Raw genomic sequence first — 25,238 nt, 5'->3', positions numbered from 1 at the left:
CAATTGTAAGTGGGATTGTTTTCTTATTTCTCTTTCTGATAGCTTGTTATTAGTGTTTAGAAATGCAACTGACTTCTGTATATTAATTTTGAATCCTGCAACTTTACTGAATTTATTTATTAGTTCTAACACTTCTTTGGTGGAGTCTTTAGGGTTTTCTGTATATAGTATTACCTTATATGCAAATACTGAAAGTTTTACTTTTTCCTTTCCAATTTGAATGCCTTTTATTTCTTTTTCTTGCCTAGTTGCTGTGGCTGACTTCCAATACTATGTTGAATAAAAGTGGCAAGAGTGGGCATTCCTGTCTTGTTCCTGATCTTAGAGGAAAAACTTTCAGCTTTTCACTGTTGAGTATAATACTATCTGTGGGTTTGTTATATATGGCCTTTATTATGTTGAGATATGTTCCCTCATTTCCAACTTTGTTGAGAGTTTTATCGTAAATGAATGCTGAATTTTGTCAAATAATTTTTCTGCGTCTATTGAGATGATTATATAATTTTTATTCATTGTTTTTTTAATTAGGTGTATCATGCTGATTAATTTATGGGTGTTAAACCATCCTTGCCTTCCTGGAAAAAATCTCACTTGATCGTGGTGTATGATCTTTTTAATGTATTGTTGAATTCGACTTGCTAATATTTTGTCGAGGATTTTACATCTATGTTTATCAGGGATATTGCATATAAATTTTTTTTGTAGTGTTTTTGTCTGGTTTTGTTATCAGGGTAATCCTGGTCTCATAAAATAAGTTTGGAAGCATGCCTTCCTTTTCAATTTTTTGTAATAAATTGAGAAGGATAGGTATTAACTCTTTTTTAAATGTTTGTTAGAATTCACCTGTAAAGCTGTCTGGTTGTAGACTTTTGGTTTTTGGGAGTTTTTAAATTACAGATTCAATTTGATTACTTGCAATCAGTTTATTCAGATTTTCTGTTTCATCATGATTCAGTCTTAGAAAGTTGTATGTTTCTAGAAACTTATTTATTTCTTCTAGGTTTTCCAATTTGTTAGTGTATAATTGTTCATAGTAGTCTCTTATGATCCCTTGTATTTCTGTGGTGTCAGTTGTAACTTCTTTTTCATTTTTGATTTTATTTATCTGGGTCCTCCTTTTTTCTTGATGAGTCTGCTGAAGATTTATCTTTTTGTTTTTTATCTTTGTTTATCTTTTCAAAGAACCAGCTTTTAGTGTCATTGAACTTTTTTTTATTTTTTTTTTTGGTCTTTGTTTCTTTATTATGTCCTTTCTTCTATAAACTTTGAGCTTTGTTTTTCTTTTTTTTTTCTTGTTTCTTTACGTTTACAGTTAGATTATTTATCTGAGATTTTTCTTGTTTCTTGAGGTATGCCTGTTTCACTGCAAATTTCCCTGTTAGAGCTGCATTTGCTGAATCCCATAGATTTTGAAACATTATGTTTCCATTTTCATTTGTCTCAAGGTATTTTTTGATTTCCTCTTCAATTTCTTTCATTGACTCATTCAATTTCTTCATTGACCCCTCGTGACCCATGGAGATTGTTTAATCTCCACGAGTTTGTGTTTTTTTACAGTTTTCTTCTAGTAATTGATTTCTAGTTTTATATCATAGTGGTCAGAGAAGATTCTTGATATGATTTCAATCATCTTGAATTTATTAATACTTGTTTTTGTGGTCTAACTGGTGATCTATCCTGGAGAATGTTCCATGTGCACTTTAAAACAATGTGTAGCCTACAGTTTTTTGGAGGGAATGTTCTGTATATATCTATTAAGTCCATCTGGTGTAATATGTCATTTAAAGTCAATGTGTGCTTATTGATTTTCTCTCTGAATGATCTATCCATTGATGTAAGTGGGGTATGAAAGTCTCCTACTATTATTGTATTACTGTCACCTTCTCCCTTTATGTCTGTTAATATTTGCTTTATATATTTATGTGCTCCTATAGTGGGTGCATAAATATTTGCAAATTTTATATTCCTTCTCGGATTGACCTTTTTATCATTATGTAATGCCCTCCTTTATCACTTGTTACAGTCATTCCTTTAATGTCTATTTTGTCTGTTGTGAATATCTACCCAGCTTACTTTTTGTTTCCATCTGCATGGAATATTTTTGATTCCTTCACTTTTCAGTCTGTGAGTGTCTTTAGATCTGAAGTGAGTCTCTTGTAGGCAGCATATAGATGGGTCTTGTTTTTTATCCATTCAGACACCCTGTGTCTTTTGATTAGAGCATTTAGTCCATTTACTTTTCAAATAATTATTAATAGTTATGCAATTATTGGCATTTTGTTAGTTGTTTTCTGTTTTTTAGTAGTTCTTCTCTGTTCCTTTTTCTTCTCTTGGTCTCTTTCCTCGTGATTTGATGGTTTTCTTTAATGTTATGTTTGGGTCCAATTTTCTTTATTTTATCCATATCTATTAATAGGTTTTTGGTTTGTGGTTGCCATGAGGTTTGTGTGTATATAAACCCATATATATAGCAGTCTATTTTAAGAGGATAGTCACTTAAGTTAAAATGCATTCAAAAGCACTACATTTTTACACTCCCCACACACATTTTATGTTTTTTTCTCTTTTAATTATTTTATTGAGGTCACATTGGTTTATAACATTGTGTAAATTTTAGGTGTACATCATTATATTTCAGCTTCTATGTAGACTGCATCATGTTCATCACCAAAAGTCTAGTTTCCATTTGTCACAATACATATATGCCCCTTTACCCCTTTTCCCTTACCCTCTTTCCCTCTGGTAACCACCAATCTATTCTCCTAATCTTTGTGTTGTTTGTTTATCTTCCATATATAAGTGAAATCATACAATATTTGTTTTTTCTGTCTGACTTATATTGCTTAGCATAATACCCTCAAGGTTCATCCATGTTGTTGCAAATGGCACATTTCATGTTTTTATGGCTGAGTAGTATTCCATGGATATATATACCACATCTCCTTTATCTATTCATCTGTTGATGGGAAGTTGGGTTGCTTCCATATCTTGGCTATTGTGAAAGATGTTGCAATGAATATAGGGGTGCATGTATCTTTTCAAACTAGTGTTTTCATGTTCTTTGGATAAATGCCCAATAGTGGAATAGCTGGATCACATGGTATTATTTAATTTTTTGAGACATCTCCATACCGTTTTCCATAGTGGTTGCACCAGTTTGCATTCCCACCAGCAGTACGTGAGTGTTCCCATTTCTCCACAACCACTCCAAAATGGTGATGGTCAATCTAGATATTCATAGGAAAAAAACAATAAACCTGGACCCCTGTCCTACCCTTTACAGAAAAATTAATTTGAAGTGGGTTATACAACCTAAACACACAAGCTAATTTTATAAAGACTTTAGAGGAAAACCTAGGAGAATTTCTTCATGACATCGGGGAAGGCAACAATCTCATAACTAGAACACAAAAATCAATAAACATTAAATAAAAAAGTTAATAAATTATACTCTATCAAAACTAAAATCTTCTCATCAAAATCATCATTAGGAACATGGGTTGGCATGCCGTAGACTGAGAAAATATTTTCAAAAAAAATATCTGACAAAGGATGGGTATCTAGAATATATAAAGGGTTCCTATAAGTTAATAATAAAAAGAGAAATGAGCAAATATTAAATCTTAAATGATTTGGACAGACATTATACAAAGGAATATATACAAATAGCCAATGAGCATATGAAACATCAGCTAACATTAGGTAACAGGGAAATGAAAGTTAAACCCATAATAAGATAATAATATACACAATTCAATATACACGACTCAACTGGCTAAAATTTTTAAGAACTGGCAATACCAAATGTTGCTGAGGAGACGGAGCATCAGAAACTTTTATACAGTGTTGGTGGGAGTGTAAAATGTTACCTCCACTTTGAAAAGGGCCTGGAATTTTCTTATAAAATCAAACATATGATTAGACTTAAAAGAAAAGAAAGATTTCCACTTAGCCATAATGAAGTAACCGGCATTTACCTTTCTGCCTTAAACAATGAAGAAAGAAACGAAATATGTGATATGACAACTTACAAATGTTGGAAAGCAGGCAACACAAGACGATTACTGATAGAAGAACAACATACGAGGTGATCCCTAAGATGAACATCTTACTGCCTCAAGTTTCAAGACCAAGCTGCAGAGAAAAAGAACTGGAAGAAAAGCTAGCAGTCTTCTCAAGTTGAGGAGACAGTGTTGATAATGTGAAGAAAGCAAGGTGGCTAAAATTCACGCAGCACAGTAACAGAGAGCTCCCTGAAGAGGAGAGAGCTGCATGGATGTCTGCAGGGGCTCCCCTCAAGTATTAAGCTGAGTACTGATCAGTACTTGTTTGTACTAAACAAGTTTGTACTTGGAAACTAACCAAGGCTGGGAAAAGGAACAGGTATGATAATATCTATAGATCACACATGCCATTAGCCAGAAAAGAGAAACCTTGTGTTTCTTGGGGCTTCAGTTAGAGTACTCAGCATTCCGAATATCACCTCCACCGTAGGGCCAAACTAGCCTGAGACTAAAGGTTTCTCTGGTATTGACTAACAAAGTCTGAAAGCAAGTCTCAAAAAAAGATTAAACTATTTTTAAATAACTTTACTGCATTTCAGACTAAAACTGAAAAATAATTCAAGGAGACCCATGCACCTAACAATGCAAAATTCACAATGTTTAGTATCCAATTCAAAAAACTACAAGACATGTAAAAAGATAGAAAAAATGTCTCAATGAGGAGAAAAATCAATCATTAGACATGACTCATAAGAAAATTGGGAGAGAAAGACATTAAGCCAGCTAGTATAAATATGCTCTGTATAAAGAAGATTGGAGTCAGAATGAGCATGTTATCTAGAGGTATGTTAGATATTTAAAAGATTCAGATTGAACTTCTAGAAATGGAAAATACATTGGAACAGATTAATAATAAATTATACACTACAGAAGAAAACATTAGTGAACTTGAAGACATAGCAATATAAATTATCCAAAAAACCCCACAGAAAACCAAAAAAAAAAAAAAAAAAGGAAAAACAAATAAACAAATAAGCAGTCTCAGTGAGTGTGCGACAACTTCAAACAGCCTAATATATGTACACTTGGAGTCACACAAAGAGACAGAGTAAGGAAGAAAGAAAAAATACCTGAAGAAAAAATGGCCAATATTTTTCCAAATTTGGTGAAAATCATAAACCCAGTGACCTAAGAAATTTGGCAAACTCCAAGCTTAAGAAATATGAAGACTACATCAAGCCTGCTCATAATCAAATTGCTTAAAAGCATTGATAAAGAGAACATCTTAAAAGCAGACTAAGAAAAACACAAAGTATATAACAAAGAAAAAAGATAAATATGACCTCCAACTTCTCATCAGAAAACAAAAGCAAGCCAGAAAACAGTGGAACAATATCTTTAATGTCCTAAAAGAAAAACCAAATAAAGGTCAACCTAGTATTCTATACCTAGCAAAAATACCTCTCAAAATGATAGAAATCTAAGAATTTTTTCATAGGAAAGTTGGTAGAATTTATGACCCATAGACTATCATTTCAGGAAATGTTAATGGAAGTATTCAGATAGAAGAAACATAATACAGATGGAAATCTGGTTCTACACAAAGGAAATAAGAATATCAGCAATGGTGAATACGCACAAATATAGTGGGAGATTTCAATACTTCTCTCTGAATAATTGATAGAACATATAGGCAAATATTCATAAGAGTAAGGAATAATTGAACACTATTATCAAACAACTTGACTAAATTGGGGTTAATAGGCCACTCCATCTAAGAATAGTAGAATAAGCATTCTTTTCAAGTGCATACTTGACCTATATTCTGGGTCATAAAATAAATCTCAATGAGTTTGAAAGTTTTCAACTCATACAAAACATGTTCTATGATTACAAAGAATTAAATTATAAATCAAGAAGAGAAATATATGTATGAAAAATCTCAAATACTTGTATATTTAAAAATGTATATATATAACCCATAAAAAGGGTTAAGGAGAAGGTTGGAGAGGAAGCAGTTTTAAAAAGTATTTGAACTAAATTAAAATGACAACATAACATACAAAATTTTGTGGTATCCAGTTAAAGCAGTGCTTAGTGAGAAGTTTATAATGTGCTTATACAAGAGAATAATAAAGGTCTCAAATCAATGGCCTAATTCCCCTATTTAAGTACCTAGGAAAAGAAGAACAAAATAAACCCAAAATAAGCGGAAAAAAATAACAAAGATAGGGAAGAAGTCAATGAAATATCAAACAAAAATAGAGAAAACCAGTAAAATCAAAACAGACGATTAATAAAAATAACTTTCTAGCCAGACTAATCAAGAAAACAAAAGAGAAGACATATTTAAAAATATGAATAGTGAGAGAATAGACATAATTACACATTCTACGACATTACAGGTACAATAAGAGAGACTATCAACAAATGTACGCCAACAAACTTGACAAGTTAAGGGAAATGAATGAATTCCTTGAAAACATACTTTCAAAGCTCATAAAGAAAAAAATAGATAATCCGAAAAGCTGTCTTCCTATATCTATAAAGAAATTGAATTTGTAGTTAAAATATTACTAGAAATAATGGCTCAGATGGCTTCATTGATGAATTCAAATGAACATTTAAGCAAGAAAAATATCAATTTTACACAATTAATATTGGAAGAAACACTCTCCAATTCATTTTATGTGACTTGAATTACCCAAAAACCAAACTAGACAAAAAGATTATAATAAAAGAAAACTAGAAGCTAATATTCCTCCTAAACCTAGAGGCAATAATTCCTGAGAAAAAAACTAGAAATTAAATCCAACTATGTATATACATATATATATATATAAAACATATATATATAACATATTTATATATATAAAACATATATAACAATGCATCATGATCAAGTGGAAATTTTCCCAGGAATTCAAGGTTTGTTTAAAATTTGAAAATCAATTAATGTAATTCACAAGTTAACAAACTAAAAAAATTAAAACTACATGATCATCTTAATTTATACAAAAAAAGTATTTGAGAAAATCTAGCATGCATTCATGATAAAAACTCTCAGTAAACTAGAATAAAATGAACTTCCTCAATCTGATAGAAAGAATCTATGAAAATCCTACAACTAGCATCATATTTAATGATGAAATAATACACAGTTCTGCAAGAATGAGAAAGAAGCAATGATTTCTGCTCTCATTACTTCTATACAACATAGTCCCAGATTTCGTAACCACAGACATTAAAGTCATACAGATTGGAAAGGGAGAAGTAAAATGGTCCTTATTTGCTGATGAGATGATCTGATATGTGGAAAATACTAACAAATCCATAAGAAAAGTACTGGAAATAATGTGACTTTAGAAAGATTGCAGGATATGAAGTTAGTATACAAATATCAACTATCTTATATATTCTGGAAAGGGACAATCAGAAAGTGAAATTGAAGAACAATTACATTTGTAATATGATTTAAAATTATGAAGTATTTATGGATAAATTTTAAAAATCTGTACAAGACTTATACAGACAAATCTACAAAATATTTCTTGAAGAAATTAAAGAAGACAAATAAATGGAGATATACCTTAATCACGCATCAGAAGAATCCATATTTTAATTATTATTTCTCCTCCAAATTCACCTATATATCTGTGGATTCAATGCTATTTCAATTAAAATTCCAGCAGGCTTTTTTTGCAAAAAATGACAAGCTGATTCTAAAATTTATATAGAAATGCAAATTGTTGAGAATAATCAAAACAATTTTGACAAGTTGGAGAAATATAGAGAACCTGTAATGCTTGATTTTATTTTTATTTTAAAACTGCAATAATCAACACAGTGTGATACTGGCATGAAGATAGACATATAAGTTAAGAAAACAGAATAGACAGTCCAGAAATAGGCCCACACATGTGTAGTCATTTGATTTCTTACAAAGGGGCCAAGGAAATTAAGTGGGGAAAGAGTAATATTCATATCAAACTCTGCTGGAATAACTGGATAGTCATATATAAAATATCTCAACATTTTACCCCACACAATACACAAAAATTAACTTAAAATGGACCATATATCTCCATGGACAAGCTAAAACTATAAAACTTCAAGAAGAAAATGAGAGGAAATTTTAGTAATCTTGTCTTTGACAAAGATTTCTTAAATAGCACACGAAAAGCTCAAAATGTGTACCAAAAATAATTTGAACTTCATCAAATTTAAAACTTTCGCCCTTCAAAAATATGAAACAGAAAGCCATGAACTGAAAAAAAAAAAAAATTTACAAAACATATATCTGGCAAAACAAAAGTCTTTTATCTCTAATATATTATCAAGTTGTATTGTCAGTGTGTGTGTATAAGTATATATGTCTATTTACTCATATATATATATACACACTTATAGAATGTTACACGTCAAATATGTACAGTTTGTCATATATCAATTATACCCCAATAAAGCTACAAAAAAGTCTAAATGTATTTCTATCCTAAGACCCACACTATGGGTCACTGTGTATATTTATATATAAATATACACACACTGTAACTCATAATAAGAAGAAGAAATCAACAAAAAAATTAAAAACAGGTAAAAATATTTAACAGACACATCATAAAAAAGATATACGGATGGAAAAAACACATGAAAAGATGTTCAACATCATTAGTAATGAGAAAAAAATGCAAATTAAAACCAAAATTAGATGCCACTACATATCCACTAGAATAGCTAAAGTTTAAAAGACAGCCCATACCAAGTGTTGGCAAGCATGTGTTACAGCTGAAACTCTTATATTAATTGTGGAAATGGAAAATAGTACAACTATTTTGAAAAAGATTTTGGCAGTTTCTTGAGCAGTTAAACATATATTCACTATGTGAATAGGCATTCAATCTACTCTTAGGAATTTACCAAAGATAAATAAAAACACATGGCCACACCAAGACTTTTACACAATTGTACATATCAGCTTTGTTTGCAAACTAATACATAATAAGAGAAAGCAGATTGCCTGAGAATGGAGGAGAGAAGGAAAGGCTTACAAAAGAGGCATAAGAAAATTTCTTAGTATGATAGATATGTTCTTTATCTTGATATTTTTGTTGTTAGTGCCATAGAGTCAATTCCAACTCCTAGTTGTTGAGATTCATCAAACAATACACTTATGAATTGTGCATTTCATTGTAAATCTTACTTCAAAAAATGAAAAGGACTAAGAATAAATATTGATCTCTAGTTAATGACATGTTTGTAGGAAGGTGTACGTATACCTGAAACTTGCTTCAAAATGTACTAATAAAAGAGATAAGTGTTGGGGCCGGCCCAGTGGCATAGTGGTTAAGTTCGCGTGCTCCACTTCAGCAGCCCGGAGTTCACAGGTTTGGATCCTGGGCGTGGACCTACATACCGCTTGTCAAGCCATGCTGTGGCAGGTGTTCCACACATAAAGTGGAGGAAGATGGGCACGGATGTTAGCTCAGGGCCAATCTTCCTCAGCAAAAAGAGGAGGATTGGCAACAGATGTTAGCTCAGGGCTGATCTTCCTCACCAAAAAAAGAAAAAAGAGATGAGTTGTAAGGATAGAAGATAAATAGATGACAGACATGTGATAAAGCAAATATAGTAAAATATTAGCTATAAAAACTAGGTTGTGGGTGTGTGTTCACTGTAATATCATTTCAAGTTCTCCATGTTCTTAAATTTTTTTCCATAATGATCTTTGCATATCCTTATAACTTTGCATAGCCCCCTGTTAACAGGTGATGTCTGTTTTTCCACCCCTTGAATCTGTGCTGGCTTTGTGACTTGCTTTGGCCAAAATAAGTGGCAGAGTAATGGTATTCCAGCTCCACAGCTAGACCTCCAGACTGTCTGACTTGAGAATGACTGCACACATGGAGGAAAGTCCAAATGCTGCAGTCTAGGCCAGCTGAGAGCCAACGAGCCCCAAATAAGTAAGAAAGCCAAGCCGAGCTCAGCAGAGCTTCCTACTTGACCCTCAGTTGACCAGAGGCGTGAGTGAGTCCAGCCGATACCAGGGGAACCACTCAGCCGACAGTTTATGAGACAGCAATGGCCAACAATACATGTTGATCTTTCGTATGTTACATAACCTCTCTCAACTTCCATTTTTGCGTAGTATCTATTTCATAGGAGAAGATTAAAGTAGTCAACACTTCCAAAGTGCTTAGAACAATTGTAAATGCATACATTCTTAAAAAATACTGGCTATTAAAACCATCTCTACCATCTCAGAGAGCTTTCATGAAGACCAGTTCAAAATTCTGACTGCCAAATTCTTCAGAAATGTAAAGAGAGTGTAAATGTGATTTGTTAATGTTTGCCAAGCCATTACTCTTTTGTCTCGATGCCAATCCAAATTGAGGCTTGTCGTACATGGAAACCGGATCTGCAAAAGTGAAGAAAAAGCAGACGGAATTTAGAGTTTAGTCAATCGCCTTGGTTTCAGAAATTTAGGCGCTCTCTCAAAGAGCAGCCCAGGGAATCAGATGACTTTCTGTTATTCCATATTGTATTGCATTGTCTCATTTCTGAGACTAAAGTCTCCAGTCACATTTTATTCAAAAAACAAGTCACCTGAGCTGAAATCTTGTCCAAATACCTCTCCCCACCATATGCAAACATCTTTTTTCAAAGAACTTGGTCCCTGAAGTGTGTTTTCCAAGCAAATTGATCAGGTGGCTTTGCACAGGAGATGGAACTCCTTAAAATTACAAAAGCTGCCTGTGCTTCAGACAACGGTGGCTGCCAAAAGTTCTCGGGTTTATGCAAACTCTTCACCACTCAGTCAGGGCCTCCTCAACAGAACAGGCCTCCTCAAACAGAAAATAATTAATATCCAAACGGTTGCCTCAAAAGAAACATCATTTTTACACCCAGCAATGAAGAATGGGGCACCTACTGGGAGCTCTGCCCCACGGGAGGGCAGTGGCAACAGTTATACCAGGTCTGATAAGAATCGCTTTCCAGAAGGTTGAAACAGGGCCTGGTTTGGGCTGACATTTCAATACAAATGAAGAGAGGCACTGTTCACAGTCACCTCCTTTTTTTCACAAAGTGAAACCAAAATATGCTTGTTCAAAACACTGGTATGAAAACACTGGACATTTTCCCCATTTCTTTGACTGAGAGAGACTATGATAAAGACCCAAACTCTCCTTTCTTTCTGTGGGTCAGGTGTAACTGAGAAGAGATGGCAGCACCTGGTGTTTACCCTCTTGTGGTATGAGGATCCCCTGTGGACCTGGAGCCAGGTCTGTGTTCCTTGGGGTGTCCTTGTGTTGTCACCCACTCTTCCCTGCGGGCCTTTTCTTGGGGATGGGATATTATAAGGACACCAGTCTCATGGGAGGGTATTAGAGTTCTGTGGCTGGGGGGCCACACACCCCAGACAGGACATTTCTGTCAACGCACTTTAAAATAAAGATGAAAATACAACAAGCCTGTTTATCCGCCATTTCAGGAGAGACGGTAAAGCTCTCTTGTTCTTGGCTTAGTGGAAAAATTATGAAATTAGGAGTTGGGTGTTTGGTAAGCGTAGGCTCCAGAATGTTTAGTAGCAACTTGACAACTGTGGTATAACTTTGTCTCAGAGTTCAGCAGTCCCAGGGGAAGTAGCTAGTGATACTTGAAGAAGGGTCTTATGCTGTCATCTACATCTGGCAAACTCTGAAGTCAACTGGGTTATTCTCTGTAGGAGTTCTCAGAGCCTTGAACATGTTACATATATAATGCAGCTGAAAGGGGGAGATAGAATATGCAGTGCTGCTTAAATTCGTTTGATAATGACACACTTTTTTCCCACAATTTTTTTCCCACATGTGAGCCTCAGAAAATGTTGTGGGAAACACAGCCTTAGGGGGACCATGAGAAAATATATGTAAAATAGTTAATATAGTCCCAGTAATAGAAACAGACTTCAGTCATCAGGGCCAATTGAAACCACAGGCTTTCTAGCATATCTCCTGGATCCCAAGTTGGAGGCTGCCTTATATAATCCCAGGGAATGGAGAGAACCAATGTTGAGATGATGCGCTTAGGTGGGAGTGAGGGCAAGTCTCCCATGGAGTCCAGGAATGCCCTCAGATAACAGGTAGAGTGAGCCTGCAGTTGCACTAAACACACCCATAACAGAGGAAAGGAAGCCAGATTTTAACCGAATTCCTGTGCCCGTTCCTCCCTGCAGCTGCCAGTTGCCTAGCTGCCCTCAGGGCCCCAGCTTGTGAGTACATTCTCTCTCCTGATGGGAGGAACATGGGATACTTCTGACCACTGGATAAAATGAAGTGCAGAGAAATGACTACTTACTAACGATATCAAGGAGCCAGAGAAAATTCAATTCTCTCCTGAACAGCTGTCTATGCAGTGGGAAGAATTCTGGACTTGGCCTTAGGAGACCAGTGATCCAGTCTCAGTAAATAAGTCAGATCCTACATTGTCATTTCCTGATTTTTATAATGAGAAGATCAGGTAAGATAATCTCCAGGGTACCTCTAAGGTGAAAAAATCTAAAAGCCTGCATCTGTGTCAGACCGCATTTGCTCACCTTCCCTCATTCAATCCATTGATATTTGTTGATAGTTATCCTCAAGTCCATTTGGAAGGGAAAAAAGGAAATAAGAAGAGTGAGCTCTTACAAGGAATTTCAGATCTCTGAACAGAGATCTGAAACACTGTTCAGAGAAAGAGCTATTTAGTGATGGTAGTGTAACTTCAGGCCCACCAGGACAGGGTCAACTGACCCCATCAATTGTCTTTCAGAAAATTTGCAAAGTCACATAGCCAGAGCATGCACAGAAGAAGAAATTGTGACCTGAAATGACTGCAGAACCAAAGATTCTCCTCCCCACAGAACCAAAGTACCAGGACACGAATGGAACTTAAAAGTCGGACTCTTAATAGAAGCAAGGGGTCGGTCATTCAGGAAGATCCACAGTTAAAATTCCTTCCCCAACTTAGGATAAGTGTTTAGAATCTCATCATAAATATTTAGAAACTTACAATAAACTCTTGAAGCCCACCAATCAAAACCTGTCCCACCAGCATTTCTGGGTGCAAGCCTGTTCTTCCTAGCCTCTTAAATTTTGCCCCAAATCCTGAACTGAGGAGACAGACCTGAGGGCACATGTGGCCTGTCTCCCTGCAGATCAATCTCCCAGAATAAAGCTGATGTCTCTCCCAAAAGCTGATGCCATAATTAATTGGCTTATTTATGTGCATTGGGGAGGAGAACACCATTTTTGTGAGGTAACAGTATCATATTCCCAGAGGGGTGCAAGAGGGTTTCGGGATTGTGGCACTAACACCATCGCCAATTCTTATCATACCCATTGCCCTTCGGGGTGCTTGAGTAACAAGCAGTAATTCCTTTTTCTCTTCCTCCCTCCCTGCCTTCCTTCCTTTCTTCATTAAATAAATAAAATAAACCTATAGGAAGTAATTAATTACTTTTGGTGCATTATTATATGTGAAATTTTGTATGCCCTTGTGTGATACTGTGATTTAAAATAAGAAATAGGTATTTGGTCTTCATCCCCATTGCTGGCACAGAGCTCCTAAAACTCTTGGAATTTCCTAAGTGATGAGAGCCAAGACAGCGTCTTTTATTATGATAATTAGGGTACCTCTAATTATTATAGAACTTTAAATGATATTACAGTGAACACATCTGCACAACCTAGTTTTTATAGCTAATATTTTACTATATTTGCTTTATCACATCTTTCAGTCTATTTATCTTCTATCCATACAACTCATCTTTCTCTCTCTCTCTCTTTTTTTTTTTTATTGATGTTTTAATGGTTTCTAACATTGTGAAATTTTGGGTTGTACATTTTTGTTTGTCCATCACCACATATGTGACTCCCTTCACCCCTTGTGCCCACCCCCCACCCCCACTGCCCTGGTAACCACAGTCCAGTTTTCTCTGTCCATGTGTTGGTTTATATTCCACATATGAGTGAGATCATGCAGTGTTTGTCTTTCTCTTTCTGGCTTATTTCACTTAACATAATACGCTCCAGGCCCATCCATGTTGTTGCAAACGGGACGATTTTGTCTTTTTTTATGGCTGAGTAGTATTCCATTGTATATATATACCACATTTTCTTAATCCAATCGTCAGTCGAGGGACACTTAGGTTGCTTCCACTTCTTGGCTATGGTGAATAATGCTGCAATGAACATAGGGGTGCATAAGCGTCTTTGGATTGTTGATTTCAGGTGCGTTGGATAGATTCCCAGTAGTGGGATGGCTGGATCATAGGGCATCTCTATTTTTAAATCTTTGAGGAATCTCCATACCGTTTTCCATAGAGGCTGCACCAATTTGCATTCCCACCAGCTGTGTATGAGGGTTCCTGTTTCTCCACATCCTCTCCAACATTTGTTGTTTATTGTCTTGGTGATTATAGCCATTCTAACGGGCATGAGGTGGTATCTTAGTGTTGTTTTGATTTGCATTTCCCTGATGATTAGTGATGTTGAGCATCTTTTCATGTGCCTATTGGCCATCTGTATATCTTCCTTGGAGAAGTGTCTGTTCATTTCCTCTGCCCATTTTTTGATCGGGTTGTTTGTTTTTTTGTTGTTCAATTGTGTGAGTTCTTTATATATTACGGAGATCAACCCCTTGTCAGATGTATGTTTTGCAAATATTCTCTCCCAGCTGGTTGGTTGTTTGTTCATCTTGATTCTGGTTTCATTTGTCTTATAAAAGCTCTTTAATCTGATAAAGTCCCACTTGTTTATTTTTTCTTTAGTTTACCTAGTCTGGGTAGGCATGTCATCCAAAAAGATTCCTTTAAAACCAATGTCAAATAGTGTGTTGCCTATATTTTCTTCTGTGAGTTTTATAGTTTCAGGTCTCACCTTCAGGTCTTTGATCCATTTTGAATTAATTTTTGTGAATGGCGATAGCACATGGTCCACTTTCATTCTTTTGCATGTGGCTGTCCAGTTTTCCCAACACCATTTATTGAAGAGACTTTCCTTTCTCCATTGCATGTTCTTAGCACCTTTGTCGAAAATTAGCTGTCCGTATATGTGTGGTTTTATTTCTGGGCTTTCAATTCTGTTCCATTGATCTGTGTGTCTGTTTTTGTACCAGTACCATGCTGTTTTGATTACTATTGCTTTGTAGTATGTTTTGAAGTCAGGAATTCTGATGCCTCCTGCTTTGTTCTTTTTCTTTAGGATTGCTTTAGCTATTCGGGGTCTTTTGAAGCCCCATATAAATTTTAGTATTCTTTTTTCTATTTCTGTGAAGAATGTCATTGGGATTCTGATTGGGATTGCATTGAATCTGTAGATTGCTTTAGGTAATATAGACATTTTAACTATGTTTATTCTTCCAATCCACGTGCATGGGATATCTTTCCATTTCTTTATGTCATCATGGATTTCCCTCAATAATGTCTTGTAGTTCTCATTGTATAGGTCCTTCACCTCCTTGGTAAGATTTATTCCTAGGTATTTTATTCTTTTTGATGCAATTGTAAATGGTATTATCTTTTGAGCTCTCTTTCTGTTAGTTCATTATTAGCATATAGAAATGCAACTGATTTTTGTAGATTGATTTTGTACCCTGCAACTTTGCTGTAGTTGTTGATTGTTTCTAACAGTTTTCCAACAGATTCTTTAGGGTTTTCTATATATACAATCATGTCATCTGCAAATAGTGAGAGTTTCACTTCTTCATTACCTATTTGGATTCCTTTTATTCCTTTTTCTTGCCTAATTGCTCTGGCCAGAACCTCCAGTACTATGTTGAACAGGAGTGGTGAGAGTGGGCAGCCCTGCCTCATTCCTGTTCTCAGAGGAATGGCTTTCAGTCTTTCCCCGTTGAGTATGATGTTAGCTGTGGGTTTGTCATATATGGCCTTTATTATGTTGAGGTACTTTCCTTCTATTCCCATTTTATTGAGAGTTTTTATCATAAATGGATGTTGTATCTTGTCAAAAGCCTTCTCTGCGTCTATTGAGACGATCATGTGGTTTTTATTCTTTGTTTTGTTGATGTGATGTATCATGTTGATTGATTTGCGGATGTTGAACCATCCCTGCGTCCCTGGTATAAATCCCACTTGATCATGGTGTATGATCTTTTTAATGTATTGTTGTATTCGGTTTGCCAATATTTTGTTGAGGATTTTTGCATCAATGTTCATCAGTGATATTGGCCTGTAATTTTCTTTCTTTGTATTGTCTTTGTCTGGGTTTGGTATCAGGGTGATGTTGGCCTCATAGAATGATTCAGGAAGTGTTCCATCTTCCTCTATTTTTTGGAATAGTTTGAGGAGGATGGGTATTAAATCTTCTTTGAATGTTTGGTAAAATTCACTGGAGAAGCCATCTGGTCCTGGACTTTTATTTTTTGGGAGGTTTTTGATTACTGTTTCAATCTCTTTACTTGTTATTGGTCTATTCAGATTCTCCATTTCTTCTTGGTTCAATTTTGGGAGGTTGTATAAGTCTAAGAATTTATCTATTTCTTCTAGATTGTCCAATTAGTTGGCATATAATTTCTCATAGTATTCTCTTATAATCCTCTCTATTTCCATGGTATCTGTTGTAATTTCTCCTCTTTCATTTCTAATTTTATTTACTTGAGCCTTTTCTCTTTTTTTCTTAGTAAGCCTGGCTAAGGGTTTGTCTATTTTGTTTATCTTCTCGAAGAACCAACTCTTTGTTTCATTAATCCTTTCTACTGTTTTTTTGGTCTCAATATCATTTATTTCTGCTCTGATTTTTATTATTTCTCTCCTTCTGCTGGCTTTGGGCTTTGTTTGTTCTTCTTTTTCTAGTTCTGTTAGGTGTAATTTAAGGTTGCCTATTAGGGCTTTTTCTTGTTTGTTAAGGTGGGCTTGTATCGCTATGAGTTTCCCTCTCAGGACCGCTTTTGCTGCATCCCATATGGTTTGATATGGCATGTTATCATTTTCGTTTGTTTCCAGATAGTTTTTGATTTCTCCTTTAATTTCATCAATGATCCATTGGTTGTTCAGTAGCATGTTGTTTAATCTCCACATTTTTGTCACTTTCCCAGTTTTTTTTTCCTGGTTCATTTCCAGTTTCATAGCCTTATGGTCTGAAAAGATGCTTGTTATGATTTCAATCTTCTTAAATTTATTGAGGTTTGCTTTGTTTCCCAACATATGGTCTATCCTAGAGAATGTTCCATGCGCGCTTGAGAAGAATGTGTAGTCAGCTGTTTTTGGGTGGAGTGCTCTGTATATGTCTACTAGGTCCATCTCGTCCAGTTTTTCATTTAAGTCTAATATTTCTTTATTAACTTTTTGTCTGGATGATCTATCCATTGCTGTAAGTGGGGTGTTAAGATCCCCTACTATTATTGTGTTGTTGTTGATTTCTCCTTTTAGGTTTGTTAATAGTTGCTTTATGCACATTGGTGCTCCTATGTTGGGTGCATATATATTTATAAGTGATATGTCTTCTTGATGTAGTGTCCCTTTTATCATTATATATTTCCCTTCTTTGTCTTTCTTAACCTGTTTTATCTTGAAGTCTACTTTTGTCTGATATGAGTATGGCAACACCTGCTTTCTTTTGTTTGCCATTAGCTTGGAGTGTTGTCTTCCATCCTTTCACTCTGAGCCTGTGCTTGTCTTTAGTGCTAAGATGTGTTTCCTGAAGGTAGCATATTGTTGGGTCTTGCTTTTTAATCCATCCTGCCACTCTGTATCTTTTGATTGGAGAGTTCAATCCATTTACATTTAGGGTAATTATTGAAATATGAGGGCTGAATGTTGCTGTTTTGTCACTTATTTTCTGGTTCTTTTGCATTTCCTTTGTTTCTTGTCCCATTTGTTTTGGATAGCCAATTCAGTTTGGTTGTTCTGTCTTATGATTCTTCTAGTTTTCTCTTTGTTTATCATATGTGGTTTTGCTTTGATTATTTGTTTAGTGGTTACCTTGAGGTTTGGGCAAAAAATCTTGTGTCTGAGATAGTCCACTATCTGATAGCCTCCTATTTCCTTATACTAAGTCAATTCAGTCACTTTCCTCTTCCCCTTCTAAGTTGCTCTTGTTATACCTTATTCTATCTTGTGTTGTGGCTGTGTGTTTACAGTGATGAGGTTAAATTTATTTTTGGTGAATTTCTTCCTTTGATCTTTGAGTTTAGTATTTAAGTGGTTGCTAACCTATTCCGGTAAAGATCTACTATTTCTCTGATTTTGTCTACCTACTTTTCTCCTTCCTCCAAGCTTTGTGTTCCCTTTATCTTCTTTTTTTCAGGCCTGAGGGCCTTCTTGAGTATTTCTTGTAGTGGGGGTCTCGTGGCCATGAACTCCCTTAGCTTTTGTTTATCTGGGAGAGTTACTATTTCTCCATCATATTTGAAGGATATTTTTGCTGGATAGAGTATTCTTGGCTGAAAGTTTTTGTCTTTTAGTATTTTGAATATATCATTCCAGTCTCTTCTAGCCTGAAAAGTTTCTGTTGAGAAATCCGCTGAGAGCCTGATGGGAGTTCCTTTGTACGTTATTTTTTGTTTTTGTCTAGCTGCCCTTAATATTGTTTCTTTGTCGTTGACCCTGGCTAGCCTTACCACTAGGTGTCGTGGTGAAGGCCTTTGTCTGCTAATATATATAGGTGTCCTGTTGGCTTCGCTTACTGGTATTTCCTGGTCCTTCCCCAGATTTGGGAAATTTTCAGCTATTATTTCCTTGAATAGGCTCTCTGTTCCTCTTTCCCTCTCCTCTCCCTCAGGAATACCTATAATTCTTATGTTACATTTTCTAATAGAGTCAGATATTTCTCGGAGTCTTTCTTCATTTCTTTTTAGTCTTAGTTCTCTCTCTTCTTCCATCTGGAGTATATCTGTATTCCTATCCTCTAAAGTACTAATTCTTTCCTCCATATTGTCAGCTCTGTTCTTTAAAGATTCCAGATTCTCCTTTATCTCCTCCATTGTGTTCTTCATCTCCATCAGCACTGATTGGTTTTTCTTTATGATTTCAATCTCTTTTGTGAAGAAACTCCTAATCTCATTGAATTGTTTGTCTGTGTTGTCTCGTATTTCGTTGAGTGTTTTTATGATAGCTATTTTGAAATCTCTGTCATTTAGTTTATGGATTTCTGTGTCTTCGGGGTTGATTTCTGGGTGCTTGTCATTTTGTTTCTGGTCTGGTGATTTCATATATTTTTGCATTGTGGTTCCTGTGTTGGTTTTGATTTTCCTCATCCTGGAAGTCTCTGGTTGCAATTTCCACCTGCCGCCACTGTCTGGTGGTAAAGGGCTGTGTAGTCTAAGCCCCCTGCGCCCTGCCCCAGTTTTTCTGCTGCGATCCGCAGTTTTGTTTTTGTTTTTTTTTCCCCGCTGCGATCCACGGGTCCAGTCCAGTTTGTTCAGGTCTGCCTCGGATCGCTAGGTGTGGTCGAGCTGCAGACTCCGGGTTGCGGGGAGGGGGGAGCTCTCTCTTTTGCCCTCTGGGTCTCTGACGTGGGAGGCTTCTAGTTTGCCCCTCTTGGGCCGGCCCCGTGGCTTGGCGGTTAAGTGCGCGCGCTCCGCTGCTGGCGGCCCGGGTTCGGATCCCGGGCGCGCACCAACGCACCGCTTCTCCAGCCACGCTGAGGCCGCATCCCACATACAGCAACTAGAAGGATGTGCAGCTATGACATACAACTATCTACTGGGGCTTTGGGGGGAGAATAAATAAATAGTTTGCCCCTCTTTATCCGCTCTCTGGGGTGCTCAGATGTTGATGGGAGCCCTGTGGCTCCTCTGAGTCCTCTGTGCGGGAGTTTACCACTGGCTGACAGAGCCCGAAGAGCTCCAGTTTTCCCGCCGAGGGCCTCCCCTCCCCGCTCTTGGGAGCCGCGCAGACCGGGATCGTTGATCTGATGGGGAGGGAGCGGAGTTCTCCTTACCTCTCCCCACTTCCTCCGGGGGCCCAGCACGTTCCGCTCTCAGATGTGCGGCAGTGTGGATCCCTCCGCTCTAGGTTTTCACTGTCTGGGATTCCGTTGTTAGTCTGTGGCTGTTGCTTTTGTTGTATCTTGTGGGGGAAGAATTCACGGGAAAGCTCACTCCGCCATGATGCTGAAATCACCTCTCTCTCTTTTTTTTTTTTTTTTTTTTTTGGTGAGGAAGATTAGCCCTGAGCTAACATCTGTTGCCAATCCTCCTCTTTTTGCTGAGGAAGATTGGCCCTGAGCTAACATCCGTGCCCATCTACCTCTACCCATTTGGTTAGCCTGGAGGTAACCTAAGGATGTCGGATGGTTGTCAGGAGAACCAGCCATGTGATTAGAAGGCTGGAAATTTCAGTCCCATCCCCTGACCTTCATGGAGGGGAGACAGGCTGCAGATTAAGTTCAATCACCAATGGCCAATGATTTAATCAATTATGCTTATGTAATGAAGCCTCTGTAGAAAATCAAAAGGACAGAGTTCAGAGAGCTTCTGGGTTAGTGAACATGCATAGATATAAATAGAGTGGTGTGCCAGGAGAGGGCATGGAAGCTACACGACCTTTCCCCATACCTTGCCCTGTGAATCTCTTCCATCTGCTTGATACTGAGTTTTATCCTTTTATGGTAAACTGGTAATCTACTAAGTAAAATGTTTCTTTGAGTTCTGTGAGTGGCTCTAGCAAATTAATTGAACCTGAGAAGGGAGTTGTTGAAACCTCCAATTTATAGCTGGTCAGTCGGAAGCCCAGGTGACAACCTGGATTTGCAATTGGCGTCTGAAGTGGGATGGGGGATGGGAGAGTCTTGTAGGACTGAGCTCTCAACCTGTGGGATCTGACGCTACCTCTAGGTAGAGAGTGTCAGAATTGAGCTGAATTGTAGGACACCCAGCTGGTGTCAGAGAATTGCTTGGATGTGTAGGGAAACCCTGCTACACACACACACATTGGAAATGGGTGACAGAACCTTTCCTTCCTTCCTTCCCTCTATCCCGTCCTTCTTCCATCCTTCCTTCCTTTTTTCATTAAATGAATAAAATAAACCTAGAGGAAGTAATCCATTTCTTTCAGTGTATTATTATATGTAAAATTGTGTATGCCCTTGATTAAGGCTTGTGTCAGATTTTGATGTGAATAGAAGTTTTGCACTCGATGTAGGGCTTATGTTTCTTATTCCCACACACTATAGGGCAATGGGTAATTATTATCCTCTTGATATTACCAAAAGTAGTGGACTGAATAGTCTAGGATTAGATTCAAGTGTGAAAAATGACATACAGCCTTACAGCTTCTGGGTAATAATTGTGTCCACAGCAACACACAATGAAATTTACCCAAACACTGGTCTTAATGATAATGAATGCTGGTAATAATACAAGTTGGTGTTTCAGGATCACCTTTCATCTTATACACTTCCAAATGGTATTAGTACAATAGTACTAAATCATTACGTGCTATTCTTTATAATGCGTTGCCATTGATGTTTCCATATGGCTGAATTGTCTATGTTGCTAGTTATTATGATCATTATACACTCCACAAATAGTGCATCTTATGTGATTCTTGCATCACTTTCCATATTCAAGCTTAATGGGTCTAACATTCTACTTTTTAAAGGGTTGTTTCCAATTATTGACAAAAGAGATTATATTTAAGCATCAGATACAATTGCTCAGATGTGCTCATGAAGTGATAAAGGGGAAATTTTATTGCCCCAATAGTCTCTGCAAGGATGTTTTGTAATAACAGCAGCCATTTTCAAATGGGGACATATTCTCTCTCAAAGTGACTTCATATACCCCACTTACCTCAAAAAATAAAACTGAATTTGATTCACTCATTAGGGAACAATATTCTACAACATGTCAAAGAATAAAGTGTTTGAGTCATTTGATTCTGTTGCCAACATCTAAGTAGTAAGACTCACCTTGTATTTGGGTAGATAGGGTAGGTGTCCACTTCTATGAGGGGATTTGAGGAACTACAAGATGTCCCAATGACCATACAATAGCCACTAAATCATAATAACTTTAAAATGACATTTATCATTTGCCATGGGATATGATTTTACATTAGAGGTTCATTCTGTGGGATGAAACCACCAAGCCTTTGAAAGAGATATGCTTATATCAGATCAACCATTTGTACCTGACACTGAATGAAGTTAACTTTCCTGAGAGGAGCTTTTGCTGGACAAAGCTCAGAAGAAGCATGAGCTTATTGGTAGGTATCTATAAAATAAGACTGAGAACTCTCAGACCCCAAAGGAAAGAGAGTCTTTGGTGTGGCCACACATACCTTCTTACAGTATCCTAATCTTGTTTGGGTAAGTCCTAATCAAGGGACTGCTTTACTGTGGCTGGAGAAGAAAACAGTCGAGGGCTCCAGGGACCATCAGGAGCTGCAGATTTCCACGACCTTCTACTTTAATCTTTTGTCTTAACAGCCCTATTGTAGAACTGCTTTTTAATGTAAGCCACTCCAAAAGCACTTTAAAGACCTATTTTGAATAAGTAACATAGAGGTGAAGTGGAAGTCAATCCATCCACTCACGGATTACCCCTCCACACGTGCACACACCCATGCACACACACATTTATTCATCATTGCCACTACAATCAGTCTTAGTAGTTGGCAAACTGCTTATAATAAATGCTTCTATTCATATATACTCACACTCATAGAACATAGGCTCATAGAACATAAATCTCTGGCTTACCCCTGCACTCTTGCACCCAAAGTATCTACACTGGCTATACAACCCAGATATTAGAATCTGTGGCAGATAGGCAGCAACTCTGGATAGCAGAACATATTTTAATGTGAGAAGTGGGAAAGGAGAGAGGGGACATGTAAGAACAGCAAATAACTCACATGTAAGAAGTACTAAATATAGCACAAAAAACCTATTTCTTGATTTTTGTTTGTTTGTTTCAAAGGAACAATTAGAATAATTCTTAGATGGTTGTCTTCAAAGACAGAGTATGGAAACCAAAGGCCACTAACAAAAATGTAGCATTCTAGGCTAAATTAGAGAACACAACTACCTGCTGCTCACCTGTCTCCTCACTGAGCCGTGCCTACTGACTCCCTGGTTCTCATACCACTCCTGGCTTCTGCTCCAGGGCCCTGCCTCTACTCCAGGTTGTCCCTGGAATGCCCTGTGCCATTTTTATGCTAGAGCCCTTGCTGTTGCAGCCTTCAGAAAGCTAACTGTATCTGAGCACATGATATTCTTTGTTTAGTAAACAATTCTGCTTCTCATCTACTTCTTTTTATTCATCTCTCTCCCAACTCTGATCTCTTGAGTCGGCAGTCTTTTGGGCAAGAAGATTCTGCCCATCATGTCATAGCACCACTTAAGTGCTTTGCCTGGTTCTCAGAGCTGAGTGATCCAGACATTGAGGACGTGAGCTTACTGCATCATGTCAACTCATCTGCTTTCCATTGAGACGTGAGCAGACCTAGCACAAACCTACCCTCAGCTCTGAAATGTTGGAGAATGACAGGAGCTCCTCCACAACCTCCAATTTGAAGTCAAGATATCCTAAAGAATAAAAGATGGTCAGGGAACTATACACATTGCTATTATTAAAAATACAACCCCAAAACTATCTCCTATTGATGGTATATCCTATTGATGGATATCGTTGGCTATAGTTAAAAGTAATATGCACTTCCTCACTAATTCTAGAAAGCCGTTATTATCTTAATACCAAAACCAGACAAAGACATTACAAGAAAGGAAAACTACAGACCAACATCATTCATGAACATAGACACAAAAGTCCTCAACAAAATACGAGCAAAACAAATCCAACAATGTTCAGAAATTCCAGATACACAAGGCTGGTTCAACATTCTGAAATCAACTATTGTAATCCATCATATCAACAAACTAAAGAAGAAAAATGACATGATTATATCAATAGATGCAAGTCGTTAATAATAGGAGAAGTTGGGTGTGCTGATGCAGTATGGGGAAATGTTTTAAAAACCAGGCGTTATTATTATTTAGATATAGCAAGGCCAACAGACTAGAAGACAGTTGCCATTGAACTATAGTTTGTTACTCACAACTATAGTGAGAAGAGGGCACGCCACACCACACCATGAGAGGCCACACAGGAAAGGATTGAGGTCCATCGAAGGCAGAGGGAGGGCAGGACACTGGGAGCAAGAAACTTTATTCTGGTTTCCATATGAAGTAGCAGGCAAGGCAGGGTCAGGAGGCTTAGGATTGGCCACTTTGAATGACTTCAGTGGACTTTGGGTCATAGGCCTGTCCCTAGTTGTCTGGTACCTGCCCTGGGGTGAGTAGGCCAGGGAGATAGTGGTCCTGAGTATAAAAGCCCAACAGAGGAGGCAGTTGGGGATGAGGACACTGGATTGGTTGGCTGGCATTTGGAAGGCACACTCATAGATGAGCTGTTTACTATCTCTAGAATTGGCTAACCCTGGGAGGGACAGTCCCTCCAAAGTCAGCAAGGCCCCGGATGTCAAAGCATCAGGACACAGAAAATAAAACACGATTATCAGAGGAAAGTCTCTGCACTTTCCACTCATTGTTCTGTAAACCTTAAATTGTTTCTTTAAAAAAGTCTATTAATAAAAAAGAAAGTAATATGCAATGGATGGCCCTTTTAAACAACTTTGGAATTTTCTACGTTGGAGTTGGAGCTAAAAGAGGGGGAATCATGGCTGGGCCTCTGTGGCTCATTCATCCCCCCACAACCTCTTTGAAGGGTAGTTGCTGGACAGCTTGCCAAAGCCAGAAAACCACCCTACCTTCCAGCCAAACCATGTTTCAAAGATTGAAGGGACCTTTGACTCCTTGAATGATATAAACAAAGAAAAATTAGGAAAGAGCATATGGTGTGATACTACAACAGCACTCAGCTAAAGTGCAGGCTGCAGTCTGTAAGACATCTTCATCGGTGATCAGAGAGCAAAAAGCTTCCACGTGGCCCTTACAGGAAAGAACTGAGGTAAGACACAGGAGGAGGATACAACCATGTCTGGGAGTCTTCTAGACAAATAAGCTTTACTCTTCCTTCTCTAAGTCTTCCTAATTAATACTTCAGGTAAGATAATTAGGCTCCTATAGACCTTGCAATTTTAAATACTCAACTTTTAACTGGGCCCCCACTTCTCCCCCTCACCTGCAGAGAGAGAGAAAGAGAGAGAAACAGAGAATGGTATTTCTTTCCTGTGATTCTTGCCTCTGGCTTCCCAGAGTTCTTAAAATCTCCTAATCTCTTGACGTTAGC

Source organism: Ceratotherium simum, chromosome 40, assembly GCF_057802395.1.
Source record: "Ceratotherium simum simum isolate JZ-2026a chromosome 40, ASM5780239v1, whole genome shotgun sequence".
NCBI classification, from domain to species: domain Eukaryota; kingdom Metazoa; phylum Chordata; class Mammalia; order Perissodactyla; family Rhinocerotidae; genus Ceratotherium; species Ceratotherium simum.
The sequence above is the reverse complement of the archived record's forward strand: the minus strand, read 5'-3'. Positions refer to the sequence as shown.